Raw genomic sequence first — 16,733 nt, 5'->3', positions numbered from 1 at the left:
TGAGCAAAGCATGTAGACGCAGCAAAGGAGGATTTAGGCGAAACTGACCTTGTTCTGATCTCAGGCATTTGTATCATAGCAAGATCTTGCAATTATATAAGCAATAGTACTGAAATTTCCCATGTGTATAACACCTGAGAGTCTACAACATGCTTTTATAGCTTATTTACAAACAGGCACGAAATACTGTTAAAAGCAAAACCCAAGGGGGTTGCAGTCAGAAAGAATGTTGGATATTAAGACATGAGAATGTATCTTGCCGTAATGATTTTCTCCATAATGGGGAAGGCCTTTTGACTTTGTGTCCAGCAGAGACATAGGCCTCTAACTGCCAAAAGCCAAACACTGTATAACCACCTCCATTTCCAGGCAGCTGTTCCCAAAAATCCAAAAGGAATTTAGTTTCAGAAGGAATTGTGTGAGAGCTGCATTAACCACCAGCATTCAGGTAACTCTGTCCAGTAGCAAAAGCGAATAGAAATAGCTGAAGACAGAGAGATAGTTGATTGGGGGTGGGAGGCAGGGGGGATGCTGGGGTGTGGCACAGGGAAGGTCTTGAAAGTCAGAACGTTTAGCAATATCAGACAGAGTTTGAGTAATTGGTGTATTTAGTGTATCATATTAGCCTTAGAGGAGATAGTAGTGCCAGGTTTTGCTAGTATAAACCGTGGAACACCCATGAAGCTGGGGTCTGAGACGTTCCGCCTGCAGCAGCGTCGTTCAGAGAGTCCAGGCACATCTGCATCAGACTCATGTGCGGCGCCTTTTAAACACTGAGGCTTCTGGGTCCTGCCTGGATCCTCTGAATCAGAATCTCTGTGGCCTGGACCGGTGTCTCTTTAACAAGATCCACAGGTGAGTCGTACAAGCAGTGAAATTTGAGAATCACAGCCTTACAGAGTGGTGTCTAGAGAAGGCCAAATCTTAACTGGTTATGTATGCCACTTTTCAGTATTTGAGATTATTCACTGGCCCCTCCTGGTTACTCTGCAGGCCAGCATGGAGGCCTTGTCACAACCTAACTGATTGCCTAAAGGCGCAGTTATTGAGTAGTGGAATCAAGCTCGGAAACCAATTCTTTTGACTCTAAGTTTTGTGCTTTTTCCACTACGTTTCACTTCACCTTGGAGATGCAATCCTTGAACTGTCCAAACTTCTATCCCTGGCAAACAGCAAGCCCAGCGTCTGGTCAGGTGAAGGTTCTGAAAAATGGGTTGAGTATGGCGTTCAGGTGGGAATGAGATGGTGCTGGCCTGCAGCCACGGGTTTTGAAAAGACTTAGTTGGGAGAAAGGAGCCCGAGAGACAAGAAATAGTTCGAAGCGTTTAGTATACCGAGGGCCGAGTAAAGAGGTACCGCCTGGCAAGGACAATTCCAGAAGATCTCCAGTTAGACAGACTGACCTAGAGGAACAGACGGGTTGGCAGGGATTGGGGGCAGATCTAGAAGCAGTTTGCCGATGCAGTGGCAGGCCGAGAGGAAGGCTTTGCTGGCCCCCTATGACTTCACCCATTAGCAGCTGTTAAGGGTGCAACGCTATTTCTGAAATCGCCCAAACATCAGTGACTCTCAAGGTGGAATTTCAGACACATCAGCAGACTGGGACACAGATATTTAGGGACTGGAGCCTTTCTGACGCCGAGTCAAGAACTATGTGTGAGCTGCTATCACCCCCTCCCCCCTTGGCCTGTGGTGATGCACTGGGCCTAGCCCTTCGCCGGCCTCAGCCAGCCAAGATTGGGAAGATTGTGAAATCAGAGATGGAGAAGGCAGCGGCGGCAGAGAGGACTTCCCCTTAACATCCTGGCAGGTAAAAATATCTCCCGAGGACTTCAGGCCACCACAAGTGAAATCAAAAAGGGAGGAAATTCAATAAATCCAACAAGTAGTTCTTGAACATCCATTATTTCCCCAGCTGTTTGAGGGGCAGGGATATACCCTTTCAATGCTTCAGGGAGCGATCCATCATGACTGGTAATTAAGAAAAGCAATCATGATGAGTGCTAAAAATGAATCACCCTTTTTCCATTGGAGGGCTGGCAGAGGACTGGTTTAAAACTTCCATTTATTGATCAGTTTGCCAGCGGTAGACCAGGAAGACGCCGTGAGTGAGGTGGAGGGGCAGCTGCCACCTTCCTCCCTCCCTGTCCATCCATCCTGTGCGCTCCTGGCAGCTTAATCCTCCTAATGTGCAATGCTGATGTGACTCCTCAAACCAAATACTCTTAATGGCTCCCCTTTGCCCACAGAGGTATCTGCACTGGTCCCCTCCCACTTCCCCAAGCCCTCAGATTCCCCTTGACTGAGCACATTCCAGACTCTGGAAAAGTGCGCAGCTTACTCTTTCCCCAAACACGCCTTGCCCGTTCCTTTGTTCCCCCTTCTGCTCTGGCTGCTTCGCCCTCTGCAACGCCATCGTCCCTACTGCTTATCCCCTTTATCTGAATCCTACTTTATCCTAAATGCCACCTCTTTCTGATCCTCCCCAGCTCGTAGTCTCCCCCTCTCTTCTCTCTGTGTGTCTCTCTGCATCTCTTTCTCTCTCTCCCTGCCCTTGAAACTCCCACCCTTACCTCCCATCACTGAGAACCTCCCGGTTCTGATCCACAACCAGCTCGGTCCCTTTGGATTTTCTCAACGTGAAGCATTCCCACCGACTGATACCACTGAACGTGCTGCTACTGAAAACCCATCGCTCATGCCCTTTATTTCCACCTTTTTAATCCACACTGTCTCCTCGGCCTGCACCACAGACTTGGCCTAGCTGTGATGAGGCCAGGACCTCAGTTTCCTTCTGGGGCAGAGGGGGGCCAGGGGGCAAGGCATGTCACCCCACCTCTTTGGATCAAATTCTTTTCTTTAGGAAGATTTCTGTGTTTCACCCCCCAATCCTTCCACCCAGCCAAGGTCAGAGCCTCGTTTCTATGCTCTTGTTGTGCACCCATTCTTCCTCCCCAGCACATATCACAGTTATTATTAAATAATTGTGTACTGGGGGCTTCCCTGGTGGCGCAGTGGTTGAGAGTCCGCCTGCCGATGCGGGGGACACGGGTTTGTGCCCCGGTCCGGGAAGATCCCACATGCCGCGGAGCGGCTGGGCCCGTGAGCCATGGCCGCTGAGCCTGCGCGTCTGGAGCCTGTGCTCCGCAACGGGAGAGGCCACAACAGTGAGAGGCCCGCGTACCGCAAAAAAAAAAATTGTGTACTGTTTGTTTAACACCTGCCTCCTTCCATGGACAGAAGCTCCATGAGGGCAAGGCCCACGTCTCTTTTATTCATCAGTGAATCCTGGGCCATAGGTGGTAGGCAATAAATAGTTGGTGAATGGATGAACGGCGATTATAACACGCCACGCTGGATGACAGCTTGTGTGTATAACACGTCTCATCCCCCCTTCACTGGCTAAGAATACAGTCGATGAAGGAGGCTCTTTGTCCTCCACCAACACTTTCAACTGTGTCTTTTTCATAGTATGTGCCAGGAAAGAAAGAGGGAAAGAAAGAGGAAGGAAAGGGGATAAAGAAGGGAAGGGAAAGGAAGGGAAGGAAGGGAAACGAAAGGAAGCAAGTGATGGTGGGTCAGTAACATCACATTTGATTCAAAAGCAGACACAGTAGTCCAAAAAATCAACAAATAATTATTGAGCATCCCTTCTGCAGAGGCATAGAATTATTTGCCTGTTTATCTGTGTATCTGTCTGTTTATCCACTGTAAGTGAAATAGTTGTAGGGACAGCAGAGGGTCAGGTTTTGAGTTCTTGCTTTGCCCCTGAGTGTCTGTACGACCTTGAACAGTCAGACCACTCTGAATGTCAGTTTCCAGTACCCTCAGCCTTTAAAAATGAACACAGAATTCTTAGTTCACAGGGATATTGTGAGGATTGAAAGAAGGGATGTGTTTGAAAGCCTTTTGTAAAATGTGACATGTGATAACATGTATAATTATTATGAGTGCATGATGAAAAGGAAAAGGCAACAAAATGAAACATGGCTGGGAGCGTCTCTAGGCAGCGAGGTACAACCCGGGAGTGGGGTGTGAGGTCCGAGCTCTCTGGGCCTCTCTGTCCTGCCCCCTGACAAATCCCTAAGCCTCCCAAGACACAGGTTCATCATCTTGTCAAATGGGCTCCGAGGCGCCTGGCTTCCTGGGAGGAGCGGGCTTCCTAATAAAGAGATCGTTTTAATAATGTGAAGTACTGGGTGCTATGGTAACGGGCATTACATGATCTGGAGAAGAAGAGCACCTTTTGGTAAGAATAGGGAGCCTGCAGTTGCAAAAGGGGGGTGGGGATGCACACAGGATGGGGGTGGAGGAAAATGCAAACATGGATAGACACAGAGTAGGCACCAAAGGGAACGAACAAACAGTACTGGTGGTTCCTGCCTCTCAGGCAGCCTCTCTTGTTTGGGCCCTGCTAGCTGAAGGGTATCTTGAGCATCTTTCGATTTCCTGCTGCTATTGCAATTTAGGATCCCCCTGTGTGCTTAAGCTGGTAGCCCTGACATTTTTTTAAAAAGATACAGGCATATGCAAAAATCTAGATAAAACCAGATTTGGGGTGATTTTACTAAAAAGTTAGAAATGCAATGTTTTTTTTTTTGTATTCTCCAATGGATGGTTTTAAGAAGTTCTCTTATAACTCCATTTGGCATGACCTCTTGGTTGTTGATGTTCTCCATGAGTCCTACCAATGTGGAGAACCAGAAAGTTTGTACACTGTGAATAGAAGTTCAGTGCCAATGCTGAAGTCCATACCATCAAACTTGATTACCCTGTCCACCTGAGGACACACTGCACAGCATGGAAGGCTGCCAATGCAATGGAAAGCATATTAGGTGGGCAAAGAAGGGGATTCATGCCTAATGAGTTGTCTAATTCATGCCTAATGAGACGTTGGATTGGGTACTTTACCCACACTATCTTCTGCCAGGGAGTCCAATATCTTGGGTTCTGGGCCAAGCTTGCCACTAGCCAGGATTTAGATTAGGAAACTGAAAGAGCTCCCTGGCTAGTAGGATGTGGGGTCCACTGGAATGTAGTACCATGGCTGGCTAAGAACATTCCTTTTCTATGGATTTTTAAGAAAAACTAGACTTTTCCCTTCTTCCATTAGTGTAAGATCAAAAGTGCCTGCGGGAAAAAGAAGGAACTGCCTATGATTCCTTTAAAGATTTTATGTGAATTTAAAGGAGCTTTGGATTTTTTCAAAAATATTCTTTAGCCTGGAAGAGAGCAGAATTTGAACAATGATTAACTCCAGGGCATAGTATTTTAAGACCATTTCTATTTTCTTCTGCATACCTCTCAATATTTTACAAGTTCTCTATTACCTTTACCTATTACATTTACAATGAGAAAAATAATTTAAATATTTAAAAATTTTGAACAACAATATTCTTTAGTCTTCGGAATTATTTGTTTTTGCCGTTGGTATGTCACAAATCACAGCCCCTTTCCTCCATACATTTTATTTCATAAGGCAAATAGCTAACGAATGACAGAACAAATAAAAGAAGCCTGGAATCCTTCCCTCCCTAAAAAATCCACAAGGGTTGAGCCCAAACCCAACATTTTATGAGCATCCCTTTGGCATAGCCTCTCAGGGGTCCCCTCACCTGAATTACATTAGACTGTCTCATCCCATTAATGAATCAATCTCTTCAGCTGCCCCTCCCCCTCCTCTCCCTTCGACACCTCCCCCCAACCTGTGATCATTTAATTATCATCTGCTTTTCATGTCCCTTGAGTCACTGAAAAGATATATCATCAAGATTCTTGGACCATTAAAACCCATCTTGTTCCTCTTGTATCCTGTTGATTTTCCACATGCCTTTATAAAGTGTGTGTCTTGTGAAATCAGAAGACCTGGGTTCAAATCCTAACTCTGCTATTTACAACACATATATGACCTTAGGAGATATACTTACTCTCTCTGAGCCTTCACGCTCTCATCTATGAAATGTAAATGATAGCTGTGAAAATGAGAGAGTTGTGAAAAGGTGAGAGAACACGTAAAAACACATGGCACAGTGATCATTGCATAGTAGGTACTCAGTAAAAATAAGGAGGATCTATGGCTGTTCTTCTCTTGAGAGGACAGTTCAACTCTAAAACCAGTACCGGGGGTTACTCAGAAGTCCCACTGGATCCTTTTAATCTTTCCCAAGTAGAACCTTCAGCAGCTTAACCCCCAAGAGGCCAGGGTGATAAAGACAATTTACACAAGTCATAGCTGTCAACAGTCTGTCGTTATGTGGACCTCTGATCAGTCTCAGCAACAGCACTGGGGGCTAAGTGTTGAGCCAGCTCTGCCTGCCATGGAACATTAGAATGGTTCTCCTTTTTTAAAATTGTTTTTTATACAATTTTTAAAGGTTACTTTCCATTTACACATATTACAAAATATTAGCTATATTCCCCGTGTTGTACAATACATCCTTGAGCCTATCTTACACCCAATAGTTTGTACCTCCCATTCCTCTACCTCTAAGTTGCCTCTCCTCCACACTGGTGACCACTAGTTTGTTCTCTATATCTGCGTCTACTTCTTTTATGTTATATACACTAGTCTGTTGTATTTTTTAGATTCCACATATAAGTGTTATTATACAGTATTTATCTTTCTCTGTCTGACTTATCTCACTTAACATAATGCCTCCAAGTCCATCTATGTTGCTGCAAATGGCAAAATTTCATTCTTTTTTATGGTTGAGTAGTATTCCATTACATATATATATATATATATATATATATATATATATATATATACACCACATCTTCTTTATTCATTCATCTGTTGATGGACACTTAGGTTGTTTTAGAATGGTTCTCTTTAGAAAGTCTCTCTAAGACTGTATATTCTCATAGATTGGTTGGATCAGCTACCATGTTCCACTACTGGGCCAGAGAACAGAAAGAAATATAAAGAGAAATGGTCCCTGCCCTTCTAGAGCTCACAGTCTAATGGATAACACTGATGTGGAAACACTATTATGCTGCACTTCTCTTTAGCTTCTGTCCTCTCTTCCCCTTCACAGCCAGTCTCTCCAAGGTGTTATCTAAGCATCCCTCTTCCACTCCCACACCGTCCGTTTGCTCTCCTTCACTTGCTTCTCAACCCACATAGTCTGGCCACCCCTCTAATAAGACCACTCTTTCCGAAGTCATCAAAAATCTCTTTGTTTCAAATTTGAATTAATAGGTCTCAGCTACTGTTTCTTGGCCAGCATGACAGCATTCACCACGCTGACCTTTCTCTTTCCTTCTTGAAGCATGCTCCTTTGGCCTCCGTGGCACCATTCTCTCTAGATTCAAGTGTTCAGAAGCCTACTGGACATCTCACACCTGACATAACCCAATTAAATTCATGATCTTACCTCCAAATCTGCTTGTCTTCCAGGGTCTTTCATCCCCAAATGGCATCTCTATCTACTACTTTGCTCATGCCAGAAGTCTGAGTCATCCATGAATCTGCTTCCCCTCTTGCTCTGTATATCTCCTCTACCATCTAATCCTGTCAGTTTTTCTCCTCATCTCTAATGTACCCATGATGATCTACCGTCTTCTTCTGCCTGGACCACTACAAAAATGTCCAAACTTCTTCTTCTTCCCCTGCTTCCACTGTTACCCTCTCCATTCCATTAGCCACATTACAGCCATAATGTTTTTATTAACATAAGTCTGATCATATTACTCCCATGCTTAAACTCTTTCAATGATTTATCATTGCACTGAAAAATAACCTATAACTTGACCTTCAAGGTGCCATGACCCAGCCCCTGGCTACTTCTTTACTCTAAACTCATGGATTTTTGCCCTTGATCACTGTGTCGTAGATACACAGGTTTCCCTTCAGTGCTTGAAACATGCCATACCCTTTCCTGCCTCCAGGGCCATTAAACATGCCATTCCCTCTGCTTGGAAGGCTCTAATATCCACTCTGCCTGGCAACTCCAATCCACATTTCAGAGCCCAGTATGGAGGTTACCTCCTCAGAAAAGCCTTCCCTAAAACTTCAATCTAAATTAGATCTCCCAGGTGTGCTCCCTCATAAAGCCCTGTTATTCTCATCAAATATTATCAAAAATTTATATTTATTTATCGCATTATGTATGTGATGTTTGCATCCCTAAGAGGATAACTAACATGGGGGCAGGCACTTTGTCCCTGACCTTAATTGCCTTCTGTTTCGGAAAGAGACCTGATAAGAAAGCAGGACTCTACACCCACAAAGGAAATTCGTGCTGGCTTCAGAAATTAATACATTTACTCTTTCATTCAAAAAATATGAGTAGACTTCCAAGAATCACTAAGTATTTGAAAAAAATCAGCATCACAAAAGAAGCTTGATAAATTAAAAACCCCAGAGGAAACAAGATAGAAAACAACTTTTAAAACAATTCTAACTAGTGTGTTCAGAGAGATTCAGGGAGATGTTACATTCATAAAACAAAAATAGTTCTTATAAAAATAAAACCTTCACAGAGCAAGAAACAGTTATTGGAAATTAAAGGCACAATTGTTAAAGAGAAAAGGTCAATAGAGTAGCTGGAAGACAAATTCAAAGAAATTTTCTAGTGCATAGATTAAAAAAAAGACAGGGACTGGTGGCACAGTCGGAGATGCAAGAGGGAAGTGATATGAGGATATATGTATATGTATAGCTGCTTCACTTTGTTATAAAGCAGAAACTAACACACCATTGTAAAGCAATTATACTCCAATAAAGATGTTAAGAAAAAAAGAATCGCCTGCCAATGCAGGGGACATGGGTTCGAGCCCTGGTCCAGGAAGATCCCACATGCCACAGAGCAACTAAGCCCATGCACCACAACTGCTGAGCCTGTGCTCTATCAGCCCATGAGCCACAACTACTGAAGCCCATGCACCTAGAGCCTGTGCTCCGCAACAAGAGAAGCCACCACAATGAGAAGCCTGCGCACTGTAACGAAGAGTAGCCCCCGCTCGCCGCAACTAGAGAAAGCCTGCATGCAGCAATGAAGACCCAGTGCAGCCAAAACTAAATAAATAAATTAATTAATTAATTTTTAAAAAAGATAAAGAGATGGAAAATATCAGAGAAAAGTTAAAAGACTTACACGCTCAATCCAGTAAGTGAACCATCCATTTGATGAGAGCTCCAGAAAATGAATACAGAGAAAATGGAAGGGAGAAAATAATATAAGAAAGAAAGAAAAGAGGACAGATGCCTGGAGCTTACAAAAACTACAAACTAGGTCCACCACTCAAATATATCCCAGTTAAAGTTTAGAAACACCAAGGACAAAAATGATCCTAATAGTTTAGGCAAAAATAAAACTGGTTACTTATAAAACAACACATATCAGATTGTCATCAGTAAAACTGTATACTAGAGGTCAAAGCAGAGAGAAAAATCATCTTAAACCTAGAATTCTAGCCAAACAAATTAGGAACTAGGGGTAGGGGTGGTGAGACAAACAAAGGCCCAGAAAGCTGGCTTCCAATGCACCCTTCTGTAACAATCATTTCAAAGTGCACTCTAGGCAAGCAAAACAGAAATCTAAGAGTGGAGAGCATGGGACCCAGAAAGAGTGGAAGTAAAATGTGAAATGAATTGAAATCCTAGAGCGACAGTTCTTTAGAGGGCCTAGAAGGTAATGAAGCACATTAGGAAAGGAGGACAGAACTGTGAGAATATCTTTAAGAATCAAGGAAATGTCCTCTAACAAGTCATTGGAATTAGAAGCTGAATGGTCTTATGGAGAAGGTAAAAGAGTATCACCATTTTGTGAACAAGAAGAAAGAAAGGTAGTTAGAAATGCCAGGAAAAATAAAATTAGGAAAGAGGTGTAGAAGAAAGTCACAATCCAAATATACAAAAACGAAAATGTTATGATTCTGAGCATGGATAGAATGCATGAAAACAGAATTCATCTGACAGTGATTCTGGGATCGGTCTCCTTTGAATGGAGGAGTTTTAGCAACATAGTGTTAAAAAGGTAAACTGAGGCACGTTAAATTTTTGAAGAGTTTATCTGAGGAAATATCAGTTTGGATGAGGCAGTACTAAACTAAGAATGGTTAGGGATGCGGGGCCGACAGGAACTATGGGAAAGGCTTTTACAGAGCAGACACAGAAGCAAAGCAAGAAAATGATTCGACTGGCTAACAGTTGCTTTATTTGGAAAAGCCCAGTTAATGGTGATTGTTGTCCTTGAATTTCATTTTCTCAGATACAAGCACACTTACAGGAATTGACTCTGGCTCGGACTTTGGTTTGCTTAGTAGACTACCAAAGCATTAGAGTCACCTCGGTCTAATGCCTCCTTGTTCAATTACTTCAACAATAGAATTGCATCTTTTCCATGGGCCTAATCACATTGCTTGGTTCTGAAGAAAATAATAATTACATAATAATAATGTAAATATTCATTGATTTTCAATCTATGAAATCAACATATAAGCAAAACACAGAGGACCTAATGGTGGTTACAGACCAGAATGTAAATATTTCATGCCAGCAACGTAAAAGTGATAAAACACTGACAGAAGTTAGAACGTGGAGGGTGGTGAAGTCCTTATTTTACAGTGCAGAATCAGAAAATATTGTGTGAAATTAAGCTATCATGAAATATAATCTTTTAAAAACAAAAATTTCAATTTGTAATTTAAAATTACATAAGTAAAGAACAACAAAAAAGCAAAATTTGGAGGAGAAATACAATTACTGCAAATGAGTTATATTCTTCCTCTTTTAAGTGAAAAATCAGTAAACACTATTTCAAGCTGAAAAACAAGAAAAAGACATAAAAGCATTTAAAGTTTGGAAATAACCACCAGAAGAACTAGAAACAGAAGTAACTAAATATAGGCATAGGTGAGGGAGAGGGACAGGACACTTACTTTTCATTTTCTGTTGTTCTATGTTGCTCGAGTGTTTATTACTCTGTGCATATATTATATTAATTAATTAGTGGGTGAAGAACTTGCAAAACTAAATGAATAGAACTTCTGGGGTGAGGGAGTCAAGCTCAGAGCTCTCGGGGAAGGCACATTGAACAGAGCAGTCTTATGAGTAACGGGCCACCTAGGGAGCACCTCCAGACTCCTCCCAAAGTGGGCACCCTTCCCAGCTGTGCCCTTCTTACGTCTGAAATACAAACGTCTTGCAAATCTGAGATGATGGCTGCATTTCAGAGAATAAGACCTAAGGATTTTAGTTGGCCACAGCTAAAGAGGAACCAATCATGTAAAGTGGCTCTAAGCTAGAGACTCTATAAAGCAATGGTGGGCTGGGTGTAGGCCATACAACTTAGTGGTCAAAATTGCAGACGGTCTCATCTGGACTGTCACTTACTAGTTGTGTCACTTCAGGCAAGTGATGAAAATAACTATACCCATTCCCTAGAGTTTTCTGTGGCTTAGATGAGCTCATTTAGGTTAAAATGAGTGTCAGCTGTTACTATTTTTGTTTGTTTTTCAACATTATTTTATTTTATTTATTTTTTAAATTTATTTTATTTTTTTATACAGCAGGTTCTTATTAGTTATCTGTTTTATACATATTAGTGTATACATGTCAATCCCAATCTCCCAATTCATCCCACCACCACCACCACCACCCACCCCAGTTTCCCCCCTTGGTGTCCATACGTTTGTTCTCTACATCTGTGTCTCTATTTCTGCCCTGCAAACCAGTTCATCTGTACCATCTTTCTAGATTCCACACATATGCGTTAATATACGATATTTGTTTTTCTCTTTCTGACTTACTTCACTCTGTATGACAGTCTCTAGGTCCATCCACATCTCTACAAATGACCCAATTTTGTTCCTTTTTATGGCTGAGTAATATTCCATTGTATATATGTACCACAATTTCTTTATCCATTCCTCAGTCGATGGGCATTTAGGTTGCTTCCATGACCTGGCTATTGTAAGTAGTGCTGCAATAAACATTGCGGTGCATGTGTCTTTTTGAATTATGGTTTTCTCTGGGTATATGCCCAGTAGTGGGATTGCTGGGTCATATGGTAATTCAATTTTTAGTTTTTTAAGGAACCTCCATACTGTTCTCTTCAGTGGCTGTATCAATTTACATTCCCACCAACAGTGCAAGAGGGTTCCCTCTTCTCCACACCCTCTCCAGCATTTGTTGTTTGTAGATTTTCTGATGATGCCCATTCTAACTGGTGTGAGGTGATACCTCATTGTAGTTTTGATTTGCATTTCTCTAATAATTAGTGATGTTAAGCAGCTTTTCATATGCCTCTTGGCCATCTGTATCTCTTCTTTGGAGAAATGTCTATTTAGGTCTTCGGCCCATTTTTTGATTAGGTTGTTTGTTTTTTTAATATTGAGCTGCATAAGCTGTTTATATATTTTAGAGATTAATCCTTTGTCTGTTGCTTCATTTGCAAATAGTTTCTCCCATTCTGAGGGCTGTCTTTTCACCTTATTTATAGTTTCCTTTGCTGTGCAAAAGTTTTAAGTTTCATTAGGTCCCATTTGTTTATTTTTGTTTTTAATTCCATTACTCTAGGAGGTGGGTCAAAAAAGATCTTGCTGTGATTTATGTCAAAGAGTGTTCTTCCTAAGCTGTTACTATTATAAAGAGATTCAGATTCCAGCTTAAGGGAAACCCTAATGTCAATAATGAATATTTTGGAGATTCCATTAGGTAATCATCCCCTATAGCTTTCTCCTTCCCAAAGTACTAGAGGGACAATTTGATTTTAGCTTGGGGAAAGAGAATACCAATGTTGGTAACAACAAACTTTTTTTTTTTTTTTTTTTTTTTTTTACTTTTTGGCTGCATTGGGTCTTCGTTGCTGTGCTTGGGCTTTCTCTAGTTGCTGCGAGCAGGGGCTACTCTTGGTTGTGGTGTGTGGGCTTCTCACTGCAGTGGCTTCTCTTGTTGTGGAGCATGGGTTCTAGGCATGCGGGCTTCAGTAGTTGTGGCGCATGGGCTCAGTAGTTGTGGCTCGCAGGCTCTAGAGCGCAGGCTCAGCAGTTGTGACTCACGAGCTTAGTGGCTCCGCAGCGTGTGGGATCTTCCCAGACCAGGGCTCGAACACACGTCCGTTGCATTGGCAGGTGGATTCTTAACCACTGCACCACCAGGGAAGCCCCACTATAAACTATTAATACTAATACTACTAATAAAAGTTAACATTTATTGAGTTGAGTGTCTACCATGTGCCAGGAATTGTGCAAAGCACTGTACACACATCCTCTTAGTCCCATCTTCACCACTGTCAGGTGAGACAGACTTTACTATCTCTTGTTTTTATTGTGGTGAAATACACAAACAAAATATACCACTTTAACAATTTTTAAGGGTACAGCCCAGCCGTGTTAAGTACTATTAAAAACAAAACAGGCCCAAAATGGAGTTGCTTATGCTAAGCCCCATGTCACCAAACCCGGACTTAACTCGATTACAGTTTCCACTCTCCCAGAAATGGAATCTTAAACCAGCCAACCTGATTAGCATTAGGTAGGTAATATGCCTCATGAACCCCTGCCATGCCCTGTAGGGAAAGTAACCAGTCTGCTTTCTGCCTAGTATAACTTCCCTGTCCCTGCTCCCTTCCTCCTATAAAAATCTTTCATTTCTGAGTTCCCCAGAGCTCCTTTCTATTCGCTAAATTGGATATGCTGCCTGATTCGTGAATCACTGAATAAAGCCAATAAGGTCTTTAAAACTTACTCTGTGGAACTTTGTTTTTTAATGGTACATTCATATTTTGGGGCAACCAATCTCCAGGACTCTTTCCATCTTGTAAAACTGAAACTCTATACTCATTAAACAACAACTCCTTTATCACCTCCATTTTGGAAAATATGAAACTCAAAGGAATGATTATGTCAAACCATGTGAAAATGCCGTTATCCAATCATTTTTTACCTATGAGTAAATGGCAATTTGGAATAATTCCATTTAAGAGGCCAGTAGCCCGAGCCATCTAAGAGAAAAGCCAGCTTTCTAGCCTGACTTCGAAGCCCTGGTGTTTTCCATGCTGATGAGAACACTCCTGCAGGGACAACACAGGAGGGCATCCAGGACGCTGAACCAAGTCATATGGGAGAAGATACAGGAAACACATGGACTCGGGCTGTTCACATCATAAGAAAGAGGAGTTCACATCATTCTCAATTATTCTAAAGCAGAGCTACAGGGGTGAATCCAGCTGAATCAGCTGATGCTGATTCAATTGGAGAGATCATCTTTTTAAAAAAATAATTTAAATGTACAAATATAGTATTTTCCATTTCTTTTCTTTGAACTCGTCTCTGCATATGACTTTATAGATGCTTAATCACCATGGGTGCCCTTCTCAGAATTTTTATGAGACTGACATGCATCGGGAGGCAGAAGAGTGAAGGGGTGAGAAGCCGCACACCTTTTAGAGCTGCGGGGACATTCATGCATCGCCCTGAAGCAGAGGCAGGCTCAAAATCCCTGCAACCCTTGGCCCCTGTTCTCCTTCAGCCGAGGCAGTGGCCTCGATAAAAACTCAATTAATACCCCTCTTGGACACCGATGCCTGCTGAAAGGTCCCTTCAGCCATCAGTGTGTTCACTCAGTGATGTTTTTACCTTCACCTACTCCTTACCTGCCTGGCCTCACATTCTTTCCACCCTCCCTCTTCTCTCATCACCTCTCAATACATCTCTGCTCCCTGAACCCTTCCGCACAGACTCAGGCTTCCTTTTCTTATTACTTTCAGAAAATTCTGTAGGTGGAAAGAAATTTAATCAGTAATAATAAGGCTTTCTATTTTTAGAGCTTCTGCCTTCTGAGCAACCCAAAGAATGCCACTGCTATAACGGAACCGGTTAAAGGGTTGAAAGGGTCTTCTAAAGGTCTTCTAGGAAAGTCCCCTGCTGTGAGGCAAAACTTTGCCCAATCCTGCCTTGGGCAGGTGCTGACCTCCCCTAATCTGACTCTGGAGTCAAACTCAGCTCCACGTCTGGTGGTCTCAACGTCCAGACTCCTTCCCCACACCCAGCCAGAACCCTTCTTTCCTTCACCGCCACAGTTCCTCTCTCTCTGGCACGGTTGCAGTGGATTTCTCACATTCTCCCAGCCTTTAGCCTCTCATCCAACACGTCTCCATGCCACCAATTCAGGATCTTTCTAAAATGTAGCTCTGGTCAGACTTGGAATGCAAAGTTAGAGGCGCAGAGTGTTATGGGAAGACGGTGGGGATGGAGGTTAGGGAAAATGTCACAGGTTGGGACTCAGAAGGTCACAGGAGGTCACCACTGTGGCTCAGCCTCTTCAGCACTAAAATGCAACAGAAGCACCTCCTTCCTGGCGTGGCTGAAAATATCATAGGAGATAATGTATGTGAAATACTTAGGACACACAGACAGAGCCCAGCAAATGCAATTTTAATATAAATTTTGTTGCTTTCTTTGGGGTCCTCTCTATATTCCCCAAGAGCACCTGTGAGTCCTGTGTCCCCAAACTTTCAGGGAGATGTATGCAGACTCCAGTTAACCGCACTTCTGGGACATCTCCAGTGGGGCTTTCCTTGGATTCTCTGGCCTGAGTTGGTGGAGGCTGACACTTACAGAGTGAGTTTATGGGGACGATCAGGGTGGTGTGTGTGGGTACAGGTGTATCTGTGTATGTCAGTTCTGCTGATGATACGAAGGAAAGGAGGGGGAATCCAAAAGGCAAAGGAACACAAAGGAGCGGTGCCAAATCCAGCTGTGCAAGAAGTGGGTTAGAGTAGATTAGGGGCTGGAGGTCCAAGGGGCGGGGATCGAGGTCCTTGCTCAGTCCTCCATTGCCTGCCTGGGTGCCTCACGTGGAGAGCGGAGAAGATGGCAGAGCGCCCAGCCCTCTCAGTGGACTCTCCCACTCCGGCCACTCAGGCCTGGACGGAGTGCTTCCCCCAGTGCACTGCTTCCAAGCTGCAGAAATTCTCCAGGGCCAGCATCTGGGGTTTGGGTGGACGGGGGATGGGCCCACAGTTTCCAGCCCTCCTTCCAAAGACAGACTCTCTTGACCACAAGCTTTTCCGTGACATCACTGTCAGTGACCTTTGGGGGCCAGCAGGGTGGAGTCTGAGGGGACGGGTACAGGCCGCGATTCTCTGGTGGTGACAAAGGTTGGGATTGTGAGCCGCCCAGAGCTGGAGAGGCGCCTCAATGGGGACAATGTCTCTCGCTGGGCTGGGAATGGTTCCCCTGCCCTAGGATATTGCAGGACTATAGTGGACGTGTTGTCTCTGCTCCTTTTCTAGATTAAAAAGCACATTGTTAAGCACAGAGGCTGTGTGTGTGCGTGCGTGCGTGTGTGTGCGTGTGCACAGAAGTGTAAAGAGTCTCAGAAAATTGCATTTTGCTTTTAGAACAAATGATGGTGACGTGGAGTGGAAAACTTGCCGCCCAGCCAGCAGAGAGAAGTGTGTTTTTGCTTTTCAGAAGCCTTGGGAAGGAGAGGAGGGGAGGAGAAGGGGAAGACTTCCGCTGGTGTTTTACGAACACCAAATAGCGCTGAAGGAGATCAATATGCCCAATGAGTCCAAAGCTGATTACAGCAAACACAGCCAACGACCCTGTGTCCACTTAAAGTAATAGCTTTAAACACTTGACGGAAATAACTCAATTACCTTATCGATTTGGGATTTCAATCACCTCCCCCAACGTACAACACCCATGAACACTACCGCAGACCCATGCATCTTATTTTTTCTCACTTTGATTCTTTTTGAAAAAAACTCATGTAATTGTCA

Source organism: Orcinus orca, chromosome 1, assembly GCF_937001465.1.
Source record: "Orcinus orca chromosome 1, mOrcOrc1.1, whole genome shotgun sequence".
NCBI lineage: Eukaryota > Metazoa > Chordata > Mammalia > Artiodactyla > Delphinidae > Orcinus > Orcinus orca.
Note: the sequence above shows the minus strand (reverse complement) of the source record.